Source organism: Macaca nemestrina, chromosome 15 (assembly GCF_043159975.1).
Source record: "Macaca nemestrina isolate mMacNem1 chromosome 15, mMacNem.hap1, whole genome shotgun sequence".
In the NCBI taxonomy this organism is placed as follows: Eukaryota; Metazoa; Chordata; class Mammalia; order Primates; family Cercopithecidae; genus Macaca; species Macaca nemestrina.
The window spans coordinates 51003940-51026596 of NC_092139.1; the positions used below are offsets into that span (position 1 = coordinate 51003940).

At 41.9% G+C, this 22657-nt stretch overlaps 1 protein-coding gene and 1 long non-coding RNA gene across 4 annotated transcripts in view; both read left to right on the forward strand.

The window, feature by feature from the left end:
- The window catches only part of LOC105486861 (proprotein convertase subtilisin/kexin type 2), a 253633-nt gene that overhangs the window by 83334 nt on the left and 147642 nt on the right, over positions 1-22657 (forward strand). The window lies entirely within an intron of this gene.
- The window catches only part of LOC105486860 (uncharacterized), an 80313-nt gene that overhangs the window by 49268 nt on the left and 8388 nt on the right, over positions 1-22657 (forward strand). For both annotated transcript variants that reach the window (XR_011613547.1, XR_011613548.1), the window contains exon 3: positions 1-22657. This exon is cut by the window's right edge and continues 8388 nt beyond it. This is a non-coding gene — a long non-coding RNA (uncharacterized lncRNA).

A 22657-nucleotide genomic window follows, 5' to 3' on the forward strand; every position in this document is an offset into this window, starting at 1 on the left:
GCACCTATAACCTGATTCCTATCCCAAGAGGAGCAATGAAGGGGCAGGTGGTGGTACCAACTTTAACTGAAGTAGTAAGCTGCTGGTCTTCAAGGTGACCCAGCAAGCAGATGACTGAATCCAAAAGTGGGTGATTTATCATGTCCTTCTGGGAGAACGTGAAGAAGTTCTCAGCTTTTAGGATGTACCTTAGGCCAATAAAGAGCACGTTGACAATGATGGATGTGTCTTCATTACATAGTTTATTACAGATAGATCAGGGCTGGGACAAGAACCTACATCTTGTGATCCTAGTACAGTACATTTTTAGGGAGCACAACCCCCATAGATGACCCTACAAGGAGCCTATACTAGAGTGAAATAGGAGACTGTGAGTTTTACAAAACATCAAACAATGGCTGCAAACTTGATTTTATAGGTTTAGTAATACCTCCACTGAATAATTCTCTTTCCCTTTCCCTCCTTCTGTAATTGGTATATACTCTAAATGCCATTAGACCCAGCTTGCTCTAAAGATCTGCAGGGATACCTTTTCTCCCTCTCCCTCATTCAGTATGTGCCCATGTCAGGCCTAACTAAACACAGGGACCAAATAAATAGAAGATACTCCATTCAGATTTTATAGCCTGACTGCTTTACTCTGCAACCTCTATTATTGAGAATTATCTATTTTGACTGCAAACACGTCATTTCATCAAAGGTTCTTTACAAAGCAGATGACATTGAAAAGCAGCCTCACATTTTTCAGGTTTAGAGACCAGATTTTTATGGACTTCAAAACTCAGAAGTCAGCTCACCATTCTGGCATAGTCCTCCTGCCAAGCCCAAATTCTGAAATCAGTGTGGGAGCAATCAGAGGGTGACATCCATCTCAGAGTCAGAAAAACGGGACTTCTGATTCCTTGTAATTTCTCAAGAAGTAAATCCTCTTTTCCTTGACTGGCACTCTTCTCTTTTGAGGGCCAATAACAACCTACTCATTAAGAACCATTTAACATTTTCTAAAAATACTTCCAAAACCATTAACTCATTTGATCCATGTATCAATTCTATGAAGTCAGTCGACCAAATATTAACATTTGTAGCAAACAAGAAAGCCAAGCACGAAGTGTTCAAACAACTAACCTGACAACAAACTGAAACCCTGGATATTATCAGGATAACAAAAAAATCACCTGACCTGACCCCCAATTGGGAAATTTCCCACTGTCCTGTGCACTGTTCTGCGCACAGTAGGAAATTCCCCAATTAGGGGTCAGGTCAGATGATTTTTTGTTGTTGTTGTTATCCTGATAACATTCTTCTCTTCTAGACGATGAGAAGAAAGGTGACCTAGTAGTGGAGCAGTCAGTGTGTGTGTTCCCAAGAATATTTTAGGTATAGCCACCAAGTTAGCCCTAAAGAAGCTACAATTAAACTGGGAAAAACAGCAGATAAACTCTGTGTCTAGAATTCTAAACTAATTAGACTTTTATGTCCTAGCCCCAAGTATTTCCCTTCTCTTTTCAGACTGTTCCCACAAGTACTGACTGTACTTCCGAACAAGAGAATATGGGTCACTATCCTAGTGAAAGCATCTTCCCCTCTGAATTCACCATCAAGATGAATGCTATCCACTAGAAATATAAAGGAAGCCACATAAGTGATCTTGAATTTTCCAGTAGGCACATTTTAAAAAGGAAGACAAGGCAATTAAAACGTAATTTTAATAATATATTTCACTTAACCCAACATATCCAAAATATTACCATTTCAACACATGATCGATATTCCAAACTACGTTAGTGAGATAGTTACACTCCACTTCTATTTTCATCCTTAGTCTTCAAAATCCAGTGTGTATTTTCCACTCACAGCACACCTCAACTCGGACCAGCCATGTTTCTAGGGCCTCAAAGTCCACACCTGGCCAGGAGCTGACGGTCTAGCTCCTGTGAGTAAGCTAGTCCTCGGATTTTATAAAACTCTCTCTTCAGGGCTGTGCTCACCTTCCCCCTCCCACTTCCTGCTGCTCCTGACCTCCATCACCAGAAGAAACCCCAAGAGCAAATCATATTTTTGTTTCCAAGAGGGCCCACTGCCTACACTAAAACCCAGGAGGAAGCAGTTGACTTAAGACCTTCTAGTGACTCACTTTGTAGGAAAAGCAGAGAGAGGCTGGCAAACAAGAATAACATAAGCCCATTTTTCTCCCCCTTGCCAACCTCATTCCCCAACTTGTTTGCATCCTGAAGAGGGGAGAGGACTCCAGAGTTGCTTTCTGGGTCACTGTGGGGTGATTCACCCAACAATAGGTTATAACTTAGAAGATTTTTCTCTGCAAGTCAACTCTTGCTAATGACAGGACGACAAGGATGTTGAGGCTGACAGGCTGGAAGATAAGAGTAGTTGTTTGTTCCCTCAGCCCACTGAAAAATCCAGCCCCAAACCCATTTGAAGAACATTTCCTAATAGATAATGAGACACCGATCATGTGTACCTGACTGTAAATGAATAGCTCATATGCACAAAGCAAACTCTAAAAACTCCACTTCTCAGCCAGGATAGCACTCCATTAATGATGTGCTTTTGTCTCTTCTAAAGACTCAGTGCTCCTTTCCAGAAAATAGACCTCAATCTCACCTCCCCACCCACCATGTCCCTATCCCCGCCCCAAAGAGATTGCATTACCCTGAGTATTAATATACATTGCCAAACAAATAGGCAGGCGATCAGAAACTGAGCAATTTTAGCTATTTAAACGCTGTCTTGAAATAGCAACTCACGGGATAAATGGACCTACCATTTAGCAATTTTCAGGATTTCCAGTCTGCTTTGATGTCCTCTCTAGGTAACTTTTTATGTTGTGTTTCAGCGGGCATCAACTTTGCAATATCAGGAAAACACAGAGCCATGCTTGAAAATAATGCTGAGGAGGCATCTAGACTCAAACCCGGGACACAAGTGGGAATGAATCAAGTCGGGTGGATTTTTCCAAATCTACAGGAAGTGAAATTTTTCTGCTCCAGGCAGTGTTTATCACCCATGTAGAAATCTCATTGGTTTGGCAATTGTGAGCTAACAGGATATGACCTGAGCTATGCTCTGAATAGCTTACAGTTACTGCCTTGGATGTGAACGATTTGGGGAGGGACAAGTCTGTGCAGTGGCCTAAAGTGAGGTGTGGGCTGGTGTCTAGCTTGTCTGTGAAACTGGGTTTGTTTTTCCCGCTTTTACTACACATTAAGCCAGATGGACCCAAAGAAATCAGCTGTTACTTTTGAATGATTTTAAAAATTACATCTCTAGTAAGGAATGTTGGTTTATTTTATTGATTTTTTAAGACCCTTTCTAATTCTTTAGTGTCTGCTAGTCACTGGCCTCAAAAATTGAATTTTCACATGTTTTCTTTGCCACTTAACATTATCAGAAGCTTCTTGAATGTTTACTAATAGAAGTGTGACTCCTTTCATGCTTGCTGTGTCTAATGTTACTTTTGTGTCAGCAAAATTGCTCTTCAGGAATGTGCTGATGACTAACTTGCAGAAATAGAGATTTAGGATAGACATAATGAAGGACTTCCCTACAACACGGGATATTAAATGCTGAAAAGGCTTTTCACTTCCTTTCTGAAATAAGCCAGGGCCACAAGCACTTAGCCCACTCTATCGAAATCTCTCTGAAAAGTCCCTTCGGGCTTCTCTGTGGATTCCTACAGCCCAACACCCAGGAGCCAGGGCCTGGGACTTCTGAGGTCCCTCCCAGGGCTAATTCCTGCTCTGACGCCTGGCATGAATTTACCCTAATTGCCTGACTCTCTCAGTGTGGTGTGGTGGTGGTGACGGTGTGTGTCTTCCTCAGTGTGTTGGTTGGGGATGCGGTGGGAGGGGTTGGGCCAGAGAGTTGAATAGAGAAGAAGAGGGAAAAAAAAAAGGAATTAGGGTTTTAGAATTGCACAACCAAGGATCTACACATTTATTTATAGAGGTGAACCGTGAGCTTGGTTGACCCTGGATGCTTTTCTGCGCTATAAGGGAACCCCCGGGGAGGCCGATGACTCTCTGGCCCTCCAGAGGGGGCCGCCCTCCTGCACGGAAAGCAGCTGGGTGCACAGCTCCTCGCTGCCGGGTCTCTGTCCGGCCTGCGACTCCCGGCGCCTTTCGGTGCCCTCCGCGCCCTCCGCGCCCTCCGCGCCCTCCGCGCCCTCCGCGCCCTCCGCGCCCTCCGCGCCCTCCGCGCCCTCCACGGTCAGGGGCGGAGCTGAGAGCCCCACACAGCTCCCTCCGCCCCAAACGGGGCAGAGAACCAGAGAGGTGCCTGCAGCCGGGGGCGCGCCCATCCTTCCGCACACAACAGGCTCCGGTTCTCTAGGCAGTGACTGAGAAAAAGAGAAGCCTGGCTTGGGGATGAGTCTGGCGCTGGGTGAATGTGAATCGTTGACACGGCCTCCTGCAGGGCTGCAGCGTCCCGGTCCGTGGCTGTCATTCTGTCCGTCCCCGTGCTTCACCCCCGGCCGGTGTGAAGCCAGTGTGAATCCATGGCCCGCGCGGACACACCTGCCAGGCAGGCACAGGAGCAAGGGGCTCTAGCTGCGTCCCCTCGCCAGCGTTAAAGATTAACCGCCAGGCCTCGCTGGCATCTCTGTTAACAAGGCGATCATTCCTGCTGGGAGCGAGTGCGCCACAGAGATTAACTCTGCCTCTCAAGTCAGGCCGCCTGGGTTCCACTCCTATGCCTTACCCTCTTTAAGGCTCGTTCTCCATAGGTCAGATGGCTGTCAGTCGTCCTGACCGCATAGGGTTGCTCAGGCACAGAAGGCACTCGGCACCTGGTGTGGGCAAGTTGTGCCTGCTCAGTAAATATTAACTACCGACTCACAGAACATGCCTCTCTTTTTGCTGCCCTCACACGTTTCTGTTCTCATTTCCAGCTCCATTGTTACTGACCCAGGGTTGGCTGATGTAAGTGAAAAACACCACGGGTGCCGTCTGTTATCTAAGACATGCAAATGCTTTAAAATTATATGTCTATGTGCGTGTGAATATATGTATCAGCTTCTGGGCATACAGAGGTGAAATACCATGTCAGCAAGCATTTGTACAATTTTCTTCAGATAACAAGCTTGAAAACACAGCCTCTACTGGTTTCCTTCCCTTCCCTGTCTCCCTTCCTTTCTCCCCTACCAGAGCTTTCTGGACCATCTCCAAATAAACTACTTGCCCTCAAATTCCAGAGTCAGGGTCTGATTCTAAGTGAACCTAGAGTGCTGGCAACCGAGCACCCTTTTCCAGGATTCAGGATGGAATCTTACAGGAGACACACAGCCCTATAAAAAGTTAGAATTATAACACAGCATCAAGTTGTGCTTGATCATTAAGCTAACAATGACTCCTTTCTCCACCACCCCCATGTTTCTGATACTGTGATGTGTGATGTTGTGGTTGTGAAATGTAATATTGTGATGTGGCAGATTGATTATAAGAGTTGAATGCACCAGGAGATTTCCTGTGACATAAGTAATTTTCAGGCCCTGTGAAGTGCAGGCTTTAAAAAAATCTAGTTCAGCAGCCAAAACTCATTAAAAATTAATGCCAGTATTTCCTCTCTCAGAGAATGCTAATGGGAGCATGTCCTAAAGTCCACTTTTCTTTCCTTCCTTGTTTTCCCAGCTTTTTGAGCGTGTCACATCCTCTCTTCTTGCCCTGACATCTCCCAGCTTCCCAAACTTTCTGACCCAAAGTCTTTTGTTCTCTCCCAACAGACGCTCCTGCTAGCTCTTAGTTAGGTAAATCAACTTAGCATCTCTATATGCATTAATTTTCTCTCAGCTCCCAAACTCTCCCTAATAAAGAAGAACTTGAGAGTTGACTCAACTGTCCCTCAGTACAAAGTGGTGGGCATGAGGGAAAGAAATGTGAATTACTTATACATAATTTTCCCCCTATGAAACTTTCTTGCTTGGAATATCTTAGTAAATTCTGCAAATTCACAAAGATATTCATAGTCCAATATTTGCTGGAATTATCCAAAGCTCCTTCCAGACCCAGTTGACCCATCTTTTCTTTCCTTTTCTCACTGGAGTGGGCATAATTTCCTGCCATTTCCTACTGTGCTGCCGCCAATTCTGGCTGTGTCCATTAGTGTCCCTCTTGACAAACTTGGATTTGAAAAATGGGCAACTAAATCTTCATTTATTAGACATGTTTTTCTTTTACTAACAGCTGCCATCTGTTCCTCCCCACCTCAATACAACTCCCCCAATCCTTCCAGCATCCTTTTTGGACATTTTCATTCCAGTTCCCCTTTATTCATGTGTACATTCAATTGCCAGACAGTTTTTGAAAGAGTAGAAATAAGAAGTAATAGAAAATAGAAATAATAATAAAATACTACTCCCGAAATAAAAGAGACATGGGAAGAGTTTCTTTTTAAAAAAGGGAACACATAAACAACACATGAAAGGTTGGAAAATAACAAAGAAAATAATTTTTTAAAAAAAGTTCTAGGTGCAGGAAGGACAATTATGGAATGGCTGGAAAGATTAATAATAACCAAATAGCTGGAGGGTTGCCTGCAACAGAGATGAAGAGAATAAATCAGAAGAGAAAAAGCATTTGCCCGATTCTGGTTTACAGACAGTCTCTTAAAATGTATGTATCATTCAAATTTGTTTTGATGTGTCAGTCATCTCCAGCATTCATCCTGGGTTTTGGATGCAACTTAGTTGCACGACTGGATGTGTTTTAAGATCTGCCATGCAGGTTATATTCTGATTTACTTGCTTACAGTGAGCTCCTAGCTGGAACACAGTTCTGAATGCCAAAGAAAACCAAAGAGAGAACATTTCCAGCTCAATTTCCATCTATAAAGTGGTCAAAGAAAACTCCAGTCCTTGAACTTGCGTTCTAGTCTTTTCTGCACTATTTAGAGATTCTGCAGAGGCTTCATGCCTACCCTCTATGAAAGATGAAGGATGTTATCGACTCCTGATGAATGGACATTTGAGATCCAAAATGTATTGAGGTCGAGTTGTCATCACGTTTTTCATTTGCCCAAGTCCTATATCCAAAAAAACAAATGGTGTTTTTCATCATTTCATATAGATGAAAAACAACATTACCAGCCCCTGTTTCAAAGGTAAAATGCATTCTGCATTGTATATGAGTTGGGTAATGTCAAGTGTCTGTGATTGCAGCGTGGGAGTTGTTTTGGTCTGTTTTATTTTGACTTAAGTCAGGAAACAGTAAGTATGTTTGTCATTTTCTAAGCAATATGGTCCAAAACCACTTGTGGCTGGTGGTCTTTCATCTCCACGGGGCATTCCACCCAACAATCACCATCTGCCAGGGACGCCTACGAATGTCAAAGTTCTGCTAGGTTTCTCTGAAGCCTGCTTCTGCTTTCAGCAGCTTTGAATAAGCTACAGGGCCACAATTTACTTCTATTGTCATTTCTTCAGGGAGAGAGAGAGAAATACATCTGCCACTTTAGACAAGAAGCCCATGGGAAGAGTACACACACAATCAGAACAGCCAGAGCAGGATTATTCAATTCAGCTGCAATCAGAAAGGGGGGAATAAGAGAGAAGAAAAGCCCCATCTTGTTATGTGTAATGCTCATTTCTGAGCCAGTGTTTGAAGACAGAGCATGCTTTGTGAGAAAAACATATTTTTGCATCAGATAGGATGTAATCAACCAAGAATTAATCATTAGTAAGTCATTAAATAAGTAATTGTAAATTGTAACTAATTTCTGATTATTAAAATGACCTTTTTTAATACCTGGGCTCCTATAATTCCCCATTTTAAGTAGTTACCAAGCTACACCCCGATAAGATAAAGACAAAAAAGTTGCAATAAATTAGCTTTGGCTATGAAACAAACCATTAAGACATAATAGATTACCACAAAAAATATTTATTAGTTCATTATAATCTGGGTCAGGCATTTAGGATGAGTTCCACTGGGTGGATCTTCTGCTTGTCTTGCGTGGGGTTCCTCACGTAGAGGCAATCAGCTGATGGTATAAGTAGGAGCTGATTGGTCTTGAACGGCCTCACTCACATTTCTAGTTTTAATGCTGGCTGTTATCTGGGAGGTGCAAGGGAGTGGGCCTTGTATATCTCCAACAGGATAGCCCAAGTTTATTCACATGCTGGTGGCCACTGTGTTCCAAGATGCAGCAAGACAGAACAAGCCCGAGTGCAGAAACATTTTTCAAGCATCTGCTTATAGCATGTTCACTATATTCCACTGGCAAAAGCAAGTCACATGGCCAGGCCTAGGGCCAGTATGGGCAGGAAATCTCAAGGGGGTGAACACTGGGAGGGGGGTATAAATCAAGGACATTACTCCAATAACCTACCACAGACGTATTCTTGAAAATGCTTCTATCCATATCACCAGACCAAAACTCTAGGGACTTTGAATCATGTAAGCATGTGCCAAAATGGATCTCAGCTATCTTCAAATCCTTCTTTGGACAACTTAAATTCAGAAAGATTACTTTTTTGGGCCCAAAGTAACATGACTAACTTGATACTACATTAATTATGAAGGTATTGGCAAGCATCTGGAATCACTGATATAGTAGTTCCACTTAATTTTTAGGATAGGAGAATTTATTTATAAGGGGAAAAATCTATTGGGACTAAAGAGTCTAGAAAATATTTTCAGAAAGAAAAGACAGAGCTCAGGTAGGCAGGTAAAAAAGCAGATGTGATGAGGGAAAACCAACTGAAGCTCAAGGTGTTATGTTTTTCTCATATTATTTATTTTCAGATTCATAAGGCAGTACTCCTCAAACTTCAATGTGCATATGAACTGCCTTTCCAGGGAGAGCTCTCCTACTGCAAAAGGTTTATGCCCAGGAGACACTTAGCTCTCATCCATGTTGTTCCCAAAAATCATATAGAACTCACAGGGCATATTCTGAAGGCTGAATTCCTCCTCCTACAGTGCACCTTAGGGAGACTCCTTCCCTCGGTCCCAAGACACATCCTCCTGGAGTCAGTGTCTTCTTTTCATAACTGTAGCTATCCACTGCAGCAGAGAAGAGCTGAATTCTCACGTCTCCACTCCCTAGCCAGCCCAGGTCAAGGTCTTCAGGAAGCACCAATGCAAGGGTGAGGAAGTGAGACAGGAAAGGGGAGAAACACCTTAAAGTGTGTGTTTTCAAGGAAATTACCAGTGTGGGCAACTGGGGCTCAGGCTTGCTGAGCACCTCTGGGAAACTGTGGAGAACATGACTCAGTCATCGACCCAATGGGAAGAAAGTTGGATGTTCATCCACAAACTCCCTGTCAGAGACCGCTGGAGGGTGCTCGGGGAGGATTAGTTCTCCAGCACATCACTCTTCCTTAGGCACACAGCTAGTGAGTCAGAGGAAAGCCTCCAGGCAGAGACAGTCTTTCAGGGTTTCTAAAAGCAGATTCTAGCTTGTAGAGGCGAATGCAGAAGGAATATGGGCAAGGCTAGAGTCCTTCTGCCTTAACCAATCTTGGAGAACTAACTAGAAAGTCAGGACTAGCTTAAATGTGTAATGGTTTTGACTAAAACCAAGGCAAGTACATGAAAAGCAACACATTATTAAAACAAGCAAAATGTTAGGCATCAAACAGCCCTGTCGATTATTTCTGCTTTTCCCTCCTTCTGTGGACTGGTTGGGTTATGTTGTTGTTGTTATGCCAACCAATAATGTCTCAGCTACCTTAAATAAATTATTTGTTTTCAACATTATTCACCCAAGTTACTCAACAGGAAAGCAAAGATTTTTTTCCTTGTTTTCCATTAGGAAGCAATATTACTTAGATTTGGATTTCATTCTGTCCCTGTCGTCTCTCAAAACTGTGACCTTGGCCAAGTTATCCACTCTCCACTTCAGTTTCCTTATCTGTTAAAAGACAATAGCAATTATGACCACATAGGATTGCAGTGAAAGAAGTATGTAAGCAGCCCACCCATGAAAGGCACACAAATGTTGTCCTCCTTCTTCTCCACACTCCAATACTCTCCTCACTGCTGAGGACTAAATTCAATTCTACTTAATTTATATTGAAGTTTTACTGTGTGTAGACTCTGTCTTGAATTACATAGCAAGCATAGAGCTAATAACCTTTTCTTTCTAATAGCTTTCAGTTTGGGGGAAAGACAGGCATATAAAGCTCTAACAAAATTAGGTAATGATAAGTACTTCTTTCAATGTGAAGAGCACCATGCTCTGATCCTACAGAGAGAAACAAATTATCCTCTATTTTCTTGTAATTTACATAACAGTATTTGATTCTGTAATTCACAATCAACTGCTAGAGTCTGAAAGATTCCCACCAACTGCCATCTTCAACAGAATTGTATTATACATGAAAAAACCTTTGACTAACCTCTAATTGATTCCGACATTCCAAGAACTATTAAAAAGAGTTGAAAATAATCTAGAAACTGCTGACTTGTATCAGGCATAGATTTATTCAGACAAAACAGAGAGACAGAAGGTTTGTGAACTGAGATTATTTTGTCAATTGGGCATGACAAAGGAAGAAAAATAAAAATCATTGTTCATGCTTTGAAAATCTTCTCTCTTGTGAGGTACCTCTCGGTTATAGTAGAGGTGTTTAACCTATGTTATAGAAGAAAACCAACATTCTTTAAACACCTCTAAATGCCAGGTACTGTAACAGAGTCCTCATTCATCATTTTATTCAATCTTATCTACTCTTCAAAGACCACAAAAGAAACCTGTTGATCAAGCAAAGCTTATCATACTTACTACACTAAGAGAGAACATTGCCTTAATGGAGAATGGTTTTAGGGCCTGAGATGGGTGATTTTGAAGTTGGTCTTGCAAGGCAGGGCACTTGTTGGGACTGGAAAAGTTTATTTACTTTGGGTTGGTAGGCACATGGAGGTAAGGGTCTTGAAGGGAGTATTGATGAGTAAGTCATCAATCTTGAAAAGTAAGCTGTTTCATTGGTGTTATGGGATAAACTGTACCCCTCTAAAATTTGTATGTTGAAGGCCCAACCCCCTTCCTCAGAATGAGACTGTATTTGGAGATAGGCCTTTAAGGGGGTAATTAAGGTTAAACAATGTCATATGGGTGAACCCTAATCCAATATGACTTATGTCTTAGTTCATTTGTGCTGCTATAACAAAATACCATTGACTGAATGATTTATAAAGAACAGAAATTCATTTCTTAAATTCTGGAGGCTGGTAAGTCTACGATCAAGTCCAGCAGTTATGGGGTCTGTGAGGAGTCCAGTCTCTCCTTCCAAGATGGCACCTTGTTGCTGCATCTTCCAGAGGGAAGGAACACTGTGTCCTCACATGGTAGAAGTGATGGAAGGACAAGAAAGGGGAACTCTCTCTGATGCTTCTTTTATAAGGGCATTAATTTATTCATGAAAGTGGCACCTTCATGACTTAATCACTTTCCAAAAGGTCCCAGTTTTTTGTTTTTGTTTTTGTTTTTTTTGAGACTGAGTTCGCTCTGTTGCCCAGGCTGGAGTTCAATGGCACGATCTCGGCTCACTATAACCTCCACCTCCCGGGTTCAAGTGATTCTCCTGTCTCACCCTCCCAGAGTAGCTGGGATTACAGGCATGCACCACCACACCTGGCTAATTTTTGTATTATTAGTAGAAATGGGGTTTCACCATGTTGGCCAGGCTGGTGTCAGACTCCTGACCTTAGGTGATCCGCCCACCTTGGCCTCCCAAAATGCTGGGATTACAGGCATGAGCCACCACATGTGGCCAAGGCCCCACTTCTTAATACTACCATAAGGGGAATTAAGTTACAACACATGAATTCTGAGGGACATTCAGACCATAGCAAATAGTGTCCTTATAAGAGGAGTAGATTAGGACAAAGACACACACAGAGGGATGACCATGTGAGGAAACAAAGGGAGAAGACAGCCATCTGCAAGCCAAGGAGAACCAAGGAGAGGGGCCCCAGAGGAAACAAAACATGCCAACACCTTGATCTCAGACTTCCAGCCTCCAGAACTGTGGGCAAATAAATTTTTGTTATTTATATCCACCTGTTCTCACAGCCCTAGCAAACTAATATAATTGGTTCACAGTCATCTTTTTTAGAAGCAGGTACTTCCAGGAACAGGAGATTAAGTAACATGCCCAAGATTACAAAGCTATTCATGTGGAGCCAGGGTTCTAACTTCAGTCTACTGAACTGCAAAACCAAGTTCTGCATATTTTAAACTTTCCTCTGAAGCAGAAACAAATTATAAGTAGGGACTAAACAGAAAGTAACTAAAGCTTTGTTATATCTTTCTTCAATTGCTCAGTTTTCCATGGGCAGCACAGGGCACTCGTTGCTGTTTCTTTTCTACAGCCTCCAGCCTAGGACAGCATTTTTAGTTTATAAGGTATAAAGGCCAGCTAGTGTTTTATCCAGGTGAACTGACACTCTTGTGTCCCAGCCACTGTCCTCAGGCCTGACTATTTCTGGGAGCAGAGATTCGGTGATTTCCAGCTGCCAATACCTGCAACTCTTCATCTTAGACAGTTCCCATTTGGCCCTTGTTCAGGGCAGATTGGAAGTTCTGGGTAGTGAATGCTCCCCAGCAGAGAAGCCCTCAACCAATGATTGATGGGAGTTGGTGGACAAATACCCCAGTTCCCTCCTCCCTCACATGGGATGACTGAGGCATGTTCTGTACTATTCCCAGAATTCCCCAATGGGATTGACCCCTAGCTGTGGACAGTAGTAACAAGCCTGATAACACACCTTGTATTGGCTGCCTTTTCTCCGCATTGGTGGTTTTTGGGATTGCCTCCTAGATAAACTATACTCAAGTCCTTGTCTTAGGGTCTTCTGGAGAAACGCAAATGACACCAGGCTATAACCACTGGCTCCAATCTGACAGTCACCTCCCATCTCCAAAACCTCTGTATGGATCTCTAAGTTTCTTAGGCAAAAGACCACTTTCTTTAACATGACCTGGAAGAGCTGGCATGATCTGGCACCTACCTACCTATTCTTATCAGGGTTCTTAGGTTTAACAACAGAAGTAGAATCTGGGTAACTAATGCAGAAAATGCATTTATTAGAAGGGCATCGCTCACAGAATCATATTAGGAAGATGGGAACCAGGCTGATTTAGAGATGAGTAGCCAAGGCCCTACCATAAGAACTATTGACTTAGGACACTCCTGCAGACCCTAGCCCACCTTGGTCCTGATCACCCTCTTCCTGCTGCCAGATTCCAGCACCCAGATATTCCTCCTACTGCTGAATGTTCAGCTACCAGTAGCCCCCTTGGGAGTCTCTAACCAGCATGTACCTTCCTGGCCCTCCTGAAAGAATTACAGCCTGAGAAGGAGCTGTGGGCCTGATGTGCTTAAAAAGCATGCTCCCACAGTGCATGGAGAAGGGTCTCTTCCCCTACTTCAGCATCTGCAGAAGAAAATGGGGATGTCCCAAATAATCAGGGTGCTCAAATATTGGGTTGCCAGAGGACAGACCCCCTACCGCCTCACAGCGCCCTCCTCATCCTGAAGTCTGGCTCTACCGGGCTTTGTGCAGTGTTACAAAGTTACCATGCTTCTTCCTGCCGCACAGTGTGCGTAGAAGGCTCCCCTCTTCTGAACAGTCAACTCCCCTTGGCTGCAGAATTCAGGTCAGCCTTCCTCAAGGAAGATTTCCTGAGACCACAAACAGGTCAGATCCCCCACAAATGCATGCACAACAGCTTTCCTTTGAGAAATTCATCTCCCTTGTAATTGCATGTCATTCGCCTCCCTCCCAAGAAATCAGCTCCCTGTGGGTCCGGGCTGTCTCCACTTTTACTCATCCCATGTGCTCAGCACCAAGCAGAAGGCCCAGCACATATTACATAGCAACTAAATAGCTGTTGAAGAGATGAATAAGTGAATGAACATATTTATAAACTGCTCAATTTTGATTTTTCACAAATCACTACATAGTTTGTAAATAGCAAAAGACATTGTCATTTTGGCTCAGAGGTGAGGCAGCTCATATTTTCAACGAGAAAGACGTTCTCTCATGACAGACACTAAAATAACCCAGTGGGGCATGCAATCACCTTGATTACATGTTCCCAAAGAAACACTTTTTTAATACCAAATATTTTTCAAAGTTTTTATACAGCCTTCCATCTACTCAATGGTAGGTCATATCTCAATTAACTATTGCTACATAACAAGTGTAACAAGTGTTTCCAAAGCTCAGAGGTTAAAAACAACAATCATTGATTATTGTCCATTCATCTAGAGATGGGCTGGGGTGAACTGTTCTAGATGAGGCTCAGCAGAAAGTGACTCTGCTCCACATGCCTCTCATCTTTCTCAACTACTAGTGGGCTATCCCAGGCATGTTCTTCTCAAGCCACCAGTGGGCCATCCCACACATATTCTTCTCAAGCCACCAGTGGGCTAGCCCAGGCATGTTCTTCTCAAGCCACCAGGGGCCTGGCCCAGGCATGTTCTTCTCAGGCCACCAGTGGCATAGCCCAGGCATATTCCTGTCACTGCAATGACAGAAGCAAAAAAGGTCAAGTGGAATCACAGGAGTACTCTTAAGGCCTAGGCTTAGTCATGGCCCACTGTCACTTCTGCCTCCATGCCATTGGCCAACACAACTCAACATGCTCAAGTCCAAAGTCAAGAATAGGTTAGTACCTCCACCCACAGTGGGTACAGGGAAGGATGAGCCAACAAGCAATCTACCTCAATATTAGAGGTCAGGTAAATGATAAGAAGCATTTAGAAAAGCAAATGACCAAATGGCAATCAAGTCCTCCATCAGCATGTATGTTTGTATGCCTTTGAAAAGCTGTCAGAGACAGTACTCCTCAAAACTGTCAAAGTAATCAAAAGCAAAAAAAGTCTGAAAATTGTCACAGCCAAGAAGAACCTAAGGAAATATGATGAATAAAAGTAATATGGAATCCTAGATGAGATTATAGGTCAGAAATAAGACATTAGTTAAAAACTAATTAAATCTGAATAACATGTGGGCTTTAATAATAATATATCAACGTCGGGTCATTAGTTGTGAGAAACGTACCATGCTAATGGCAGATGTTAATAACAAGGGAAATTGGGTAAGGAGTATATGGCGACTCTGTACTTTCAACTTTTTTATAAATCTGAAACTATTCCAAAACAAAAATAAAATTATTTTAACAAACACAGCAGTCAGAGATGGAATGTGGTTATGACAGCAAGAATTATTGCTTGTCTAGACTCAACAAGTTCTTAACCTTATTACAGTCTTACAAATGATGGATTTGTTATCCAGGGAAGAAAAAGCCCTTTTCTGCAACTCTGAGACCAAAGATTTATTTGTACCCACCTGAGACATGTGCTCAGAGAGAGATTGGAGGTGCATGGAGAGGGCTCCTGTCAGAATCTCCAGTCCGGGGGAGGCCAGCTGCCTGGGATGTGGGGCTGCCTGTCCTCAGTCCCTATGCGGCCTCCCTTTGGGCTCCTTCCAGCCTCACTCCGCTGTGATCTTACTCCTCTCAGCACAGCTGTCCTCTTCCCATCCTTCCCCTTCTTCTGTCTCCTCATCTGTGTAAAAAGACTAGATGAATTCTAAACCCAACTCCAAACTTCCATACTTTTGCGGTAGCGCAATGTAAATAGGCTAATTTGAAAGTCCACAGCTACAACAAGATCATTTATTTTTCAAAATCGAATTGAAGTCACAGCTCCTTTCAAAGAAAGCACTGTTGACCTCAAGGAAAGTATCCTGAGACCACAAACAGGTCAGACGCCCCACAAATGCATGCACAACAACTTTCCTTTTGAGAAATCCATCTCCCTTGTAACTGCTGTGTCAATCACATTCCTCCCAAGAAGTCAGCTCTCTGTGGGTCGGGCTGTGTCAACTCTAGCTCACCCCTGAGTCCTCAGGACACAGGACATAAGCAGATGCATTTTGCGAGGGCGCCCAGCCTAACTGTAAGTCTCCTGAAGGCAGGGGCCAACATGAATACATCCTGTATCCTCCAAGGATTTAGCAAAATGCTAGGTCGTGTGCCCCACGCCGACCCCTACCCGTAAAAACCAAGGAAGGAAGACGCTCTCCGCGGCTTCCCCTCTCCTCCCTGGGGCAGAGCGGCGCCCGGACCTGCTCGCTGCCATGGCAACGCGGCCCTCCCTCCCATAGACCGCGCTCCACGAAGTCGCGGAGCAGCTGCTACCGCTGTGTCTCCGCCAGTGCCATTTCTGCTTCCTCGAATTTTAAATTGGCCAGGATAATACAACAAATTAAGGTATTTGCTGGTTTCCATTAACATTTTTTGGTAAATCACTTTTTCCCTATTAATGCATGGGAAAGAGATTGCCAGCAAACGTACCATTAATTTCACTGAGAAAAAGCTTTAAATGCTCAGTCATGTTTTTTCTAATACAATTCAGTGCTTCCAAATTTATTTACTGCTGCCTCAAAAAACGCAAGTAAATCATGCTTTTATACACGCACGCGATGCCCATATTGAAAAGACATTTGCTAAGCGGCTGTGTTTGTTGAATCCTGAGCCTGCCTCTGCACCTAGAACAATCCCACTGAAATGAAATGAATGCTTGCAAAGATTTCTTACTTCCTCCTTTAAAGAGTGGTAGGAAAATGAACAAAGAGGATAAAAGGAAACAAGCTCATCATGCATTCACCAAAGTTAAATTTCCAAACAGTAATTACAAAGCATTTTTAAATTTAAGTTTCACTAAAGATTTGGAAATATATTGGCTTTTTTCTCTGACTTCTCCCAGAAAAGTTTTTGGGATTTGGGAATTTTATGTGTACGTTTTCCACAATGGAGTTTCCTTCCCACTGATATGTGTGTGTGTATTTTAATATATATATGTAATTATATGTTACACATATCATATGTAATATGTGTAACACATTATACATAATTTATATATTGTAGAATTACATATAATTATAGAATTACATACAATTTTATATATATTAAAATACATAGACAAGCATAATTTAGTACATGTTTATTAGCAGTGGGGATATTTGTAATGCAGATAATTACCTGCAGCTTTAAATGTCAGTTTTACTGATACTCTATATGTTTGGTGAGGAAGGGTGCTGTGTATGGTAAACGGAAGAGGAGAGGAAGAGGCAAGTTCAAAGCTGAAAAGGGTTTTCGAGATTATCTTCCAACCTAATGCCCTATTTTACTGGCCTAGAAGATGATGTCTAGAGGAAAAACTGACTTGGCTAACAACACACAGTCAACTTGTGGCTGAGCTGTGAGTTAAATAATGAAACTGCAGCAAAATCACTTGGATTTCTGCATGGGAGTTGTCGACAGTCATGAAATTACACTCAAAGACTCCAGTGCATTCGACTAAATGTCAATGAGTATCTAAACTTTGCCAGAACACAGCAAACGCAGAGCTAAGACATCCTGTGGGTGATCCTCCCTCCCCGCAGCCTGGCCTGATGAATTAGAGTTCTTCGGTTTCCAGAACATGGTTGTTATTTTCTTCTCCAGCTCCATTAGCAGGTCGGGAATGGCACACAGGCTTCTTAATTTAAAAAATAATAATTAAAATACTAAACACAGTGTTGACTAAAAACAAATCATTTTTCTTCCTTAATCACTTAGGCTTAGTAAATTTATCTTTGTATTTGGCAAAACTTCAAAAGGAGTAAATCAATGTTAAATTCAAAATTTAATGACTCAAGGGTTTTTGGAGAAAAAGAAGCCTAGCAGTGCATCACAAAAAGGCTGGAGCCAGAATCAGGCTGGGCTGTTTTACAAGTTGCTGTGTTCTACCACTAAAAAGAGGGTTATCATAAATATTGTTAGTTATATATGAGCTAACCCCAAAGCATCTTAATTTCCTTACAAGTCACCTTTTATTTTTAAGCTTATAAAAATGTCCCCAATTATTCAGAAGCAAGATCATTTTCTATAGAGTCCTACCGTTATAAACAAACACACTCTGTTTTATGACTGCAAACCCTACGTGTTTCTCCATATGCTTTGTCTAATATTTAAATTGAAAGACTTACTACACATATTGAAGTGCATATAATGTTCCAAAATAGACGATTACCAAGTTTAAAAACTTCTCTCTTTCAGCTAACACGTGCATATCTTTAACAATTGACAAATTACATGTGTAGGATTGTTACACAAAATGAAAATTTTAAAAAACATTGACCAAGCGAAGCATGTTTGCATGTATTAACTCACGTGTTTTGATCTTGTCCTATATTCCTAAAACTCACAGAAGATAATCTGTTATACAAATATATGGTCAGTATAGAAAATTCAAGAAGTATATGAAGGAAAAAAAGAAATCTGTCTCCATATCGAGCCCCTCTTTCAGCTCCACACCCTGGAGGTGATCATTATTATCATTAGCTTGGTATCTATCTTTTTATAACAGTACTGGCCAATAGAAATGTAATGTGAGCCACAACTATGTACATAATATTAAGTAGCCACATTTCTATAATAAAAGCGAAGGAAATGAGAGGAATTAATTTAATAATACATTTATGTAGTATAGTATATCCAAAATATTATCATTTCAACATGTAATCAGTATAAAATTATAATGAGATATTTTACATTGTTTTCTTGTACTAAGTCTTCAAACACCAGTGTGTGTTTTATACTTAGAGCACAAATCAATTCAGACTGCCAAGTTTCAAGTACTCAGTAACCATACAGGGCAGTGACTACCTATGGGACAATACAGCTCTAGACCTTCCTTTCTACATGAGTGAGAGACTGTGAGATAGTATATCAGCTAAGAATTCTTGGCTGGGTGCAGTGGCTCACACCTGTAATCCCAGCACTTTGGGAGGCCAAGGCGGGTGGATCACGGGGTCAGAAGTTCCAGACCAGCCTGACCAATATGGTGAAACCCTGTCTCTACTAAAAATAAAAAAAATTAGTCGGGCATGGCGGCACGTGTCTTTAATCCCAGCTACTCAGGAGGCTTAGGCAGAACAATTGCTTGAACCAGAGAGGCAGAGGTTGCAGAACCAGGGAGGCAGAGGTTGCAGTGAGCCGAGATCGCACCACTGCACTCCAGGCTGGGCAACAGAGTGAGACTCCCTCTCAAAAAAAAAAATAAATAAAATAACATAAAGAATTATTTTGCTGCCAAGAAGAGAAGTAATAATGACTTAAATAATAAAGGTTTCAATCAGCCTGTGTAACAGGAAGTCTACAGGTGGCCAGGTCTGAGGCTGGACCAGCAGCTAACAATCCAGGCCTCAAGTTGCTCTCTGCAATTGTCTCAACCATCCCCTGTGGTTGTAAGATGGTTACTGCAGGTCCAGAGAGCACATCTTCCTACTCCAGTTTCCAAAGACAGGAAGCAGAGGCATAGCTGAGAAAATGAGAAAGAGCTCTTTCTTCATTCATGAAGGGGAAAAAATCTTTGTCAGATGCCCCCTTTAGAGCTTTTGCTCAGAACAGATCACATAGCCTTCCCAAGTCACAAGAGAAGCTGGGTAAGCAGGTGTCTGGCTCTTTTAGTCTCCACAGTGAGAAGCAGTCATAGGAGAAGGGGATTGAGAATGGTTAAAAGGTAGGCACCCAAAGAACTGACATGGATAGATCTAAAAGTAGCATTCCTGACTCAAACGGCATTCCTACTTCAGAGTTGGATGGACTCTTCCAACACACTCCATGTGGGCTGTGCTGATCACACTTCCTTCAAAAAATATGTAAAAGAATGTTTCAGCACATCTGCAGCACGTTGGACATTATTAGATTCTCAAGTAACCCCGTACAGTTTACACTTTCATGAGTATCACCTTCATTTTACCCAGAAGTTAAATAACTTTCTGAGGTCACAGCCAAGAAGACCCTGAGTCACAAACCATCTATTAAACTCGGGCCTTCTGTCTACAAACTCACTGCTTTTTCCATTCTCAGCTGCAATCCACCTGACAAGTAAAGAATACTTCATGAAAATTGAAAGTATAATTAAATAATCTCAAGTTGAATTTTATGACAAGTTTGAAAACCCAATGTAAGTCCCTTCCTAGGGTAAGCTGTAGTATTTATAAAAATCCAAACACCCAGTCTGTGACTGACCACCAGAAAAACACTTTTCTTGGGGCACTTAAATGATCTCTCTACTGTGAACCACTCAGAATTGCTTTTATTCTTGAAGAGAAGGTAAAAATAATGACAGCAATACTGGTTCATAATCTTCAAAGTATTTTTATGCCTATCATCTCATGTGATTAAAAAAAAAAAACCTCTGAGGTTGGCAGAAGTGTGCAAACTTATTTGATAAATGGTAACTAAGACTCTGAAAAGTAAAGTAATTGGGTCAAAATCAAACCTGTAGGCTACGACCCTGGTCTTGGATGCTAGGAACTATGAGAAAGATGGATATCAGAAGTCATCAGAGGCTCTTCTATTATCAAACTTTCTCAGTGGTCTAGGCACTGGTTATAATAATAATTATAGCTCACACTTACAGAGCATGTATTACATGCTAAGCACTGTTCTGAGCCCTTTACATTTGTTAATTTATTTAATTTCATGAGAATCCTATAAAATTGTGCATCAGTGCTATGTCTTCAAAACAAACTAACGAAACTTGCAGGTGTTCACAGCAATAGATAGTTACTTCTCATTAATGTCTACTAAATGACTTGGTTGAGGTTCGGCTGACGTAGGGTGGACTCAGCTTGGGATGGCTTTGAGCCCAAGGGCTGGGTTCAAGTTTACTTCTGATTAATACAAATAATATCTTGCTTGTAAATTTCACACTCAATGGACCTCACACACAAATACTATTTTCTTAATCCTCCTGAGTGGGAGTTGGAGTGTCTTGGTGGAAATGGGAGGGCTCTGACAAGTAGGGAAATGTCCCTTTAGCTGCCTCTATCAAAAAGCCAAGTGGAGTTGAAAATAGGGCATTGGATTTCATAAGAAAGAGGTCACCGATGAAGCTGTCACCTGAAATCTGGGAGGGACACCATCAGGCACAGGTTTCTCTAGGGCAATAGTTCTCAAATTGTGTCCCCTGAACCAGCAGCACCAGTGTCACTTGGGAATTGGTTAGGATTTTCTAAGACCCCTCTCCAGACTTACTGAATCACAAACTCTGAGAGTGGGGCCCAGCAATTTTTGTTTTAATAAGCTTTCCAGAGGATTCTGATGCTGCTTCTAAATGTGAGCACCACTGCTCTAGAAGGATACTGAGAAACTGAGCGTGCGCAGCATTCACCATTGCTAGAAGGTTGATGGTTTTCACCGTAGCATTCGTAATCTTGGTTGTATGCACCCTGCCTTTATTTTACTATATATGCAATATAGTCTTTGAAGTCCCTGTCCTACCAAGAGAGTCCTACCTTATTTGGGGTTTTGGCTGCTCTAAAAATGAAAAGTTTTGAAAAGCACACAAGTCACCCTAGATTGAATCCTGGGTTGTTTTTTGGCAGGGGCATAAAGAATATCACTGGGACAATTGATCAAATTTGAATAATGTATAGATTAGAGAATAGTATTGTATCAATGTTAATTTCCCAATGTTCACAACTGAACTGTGGCTATGTAAGAGAAAGTGACTGTTTCTAAGAAACACATATTGAAGTTTTTTAACTTCAGGGTGCACGCTGTTTGCAAATTTCAAACAGTTCAGAAAAAAAATGATTTCGCCTGTGTCGTATATGTAGAAAAAGAATGATAATGCAAATATGGTAAAATGTTATATTTAGAAAACTTAAATGAAGAGTGTGTAGGAATTCTAAATACTCTTTTCCCAATTTTTGTATTATTTCCAAATTAAAAGTTTACAAAGAAAAAGCAAGTAGATCCACCATGACTTGTGCTCCAAATGTACACAACTGACTGCAGAATCTCATGTTTCATGCTCTATCCTGTTTTGGAGCATAACTTTCCTCCCTCCAAAGGAAACAAGAGACACCTGTGGAAATGCTGATGGAGCGAGGGTGGTCACCAGGCATGGAGCAGCACAGGAACACAAGCTTCTTGAGGCCTCCCAACCTGATGATATTCCCAGCTGGAAATGTCCCCCTTCCTTCAGAATTTCTCTGACATGATTGTCTGTCCTGGGATATTATTGCCCATTTGTCAGTACTAAGAAGTAGTTTAAGAGAGCAGCCTCTGGAACCACTTCATGTATTTATGGCTTCAGCCAGCCAGGATCCAAATTCTGCCTCATCCACTTTCTACCTGTGTGACCTCAGGCAAGCCCCTGTGTCCTCATCTGTAAAATGGGGATGATAATACTAACAAGGATTAAATAAGTGTAAAGGGCTCAGAACCATGCTAGCACATGGAAGTTATTCAGTAAGTCTTCACTGTGCTATTATTTCCATACATTTCTTCCAAGTCTATATATATATATATATATATATATGGCTTCAAATCTAGATAGTTGTGTATTCATACTATGTTCACAACATGTTCAATTCATCTGGCCCATTCTCTCACTTCACACCTGAAGAAACAGAGACCCAGAAAGGTTAAGTAACTTGCCCAAGTAACACAGCTTGTCAGTGTTACTTACCGGCTCAAGTCACTTGTGCCTGGAGTCATTTTTCCCAGCATACTCTCCAGGTTGGGGATATAAAAGAGCAGTGGTGTGGGCACTCTGATTTTCCAGAGAAGATCTTTATATAGAAAACAGCTTTGCCTGGAGGGAGCCAGAAACCTCCTGATGTAG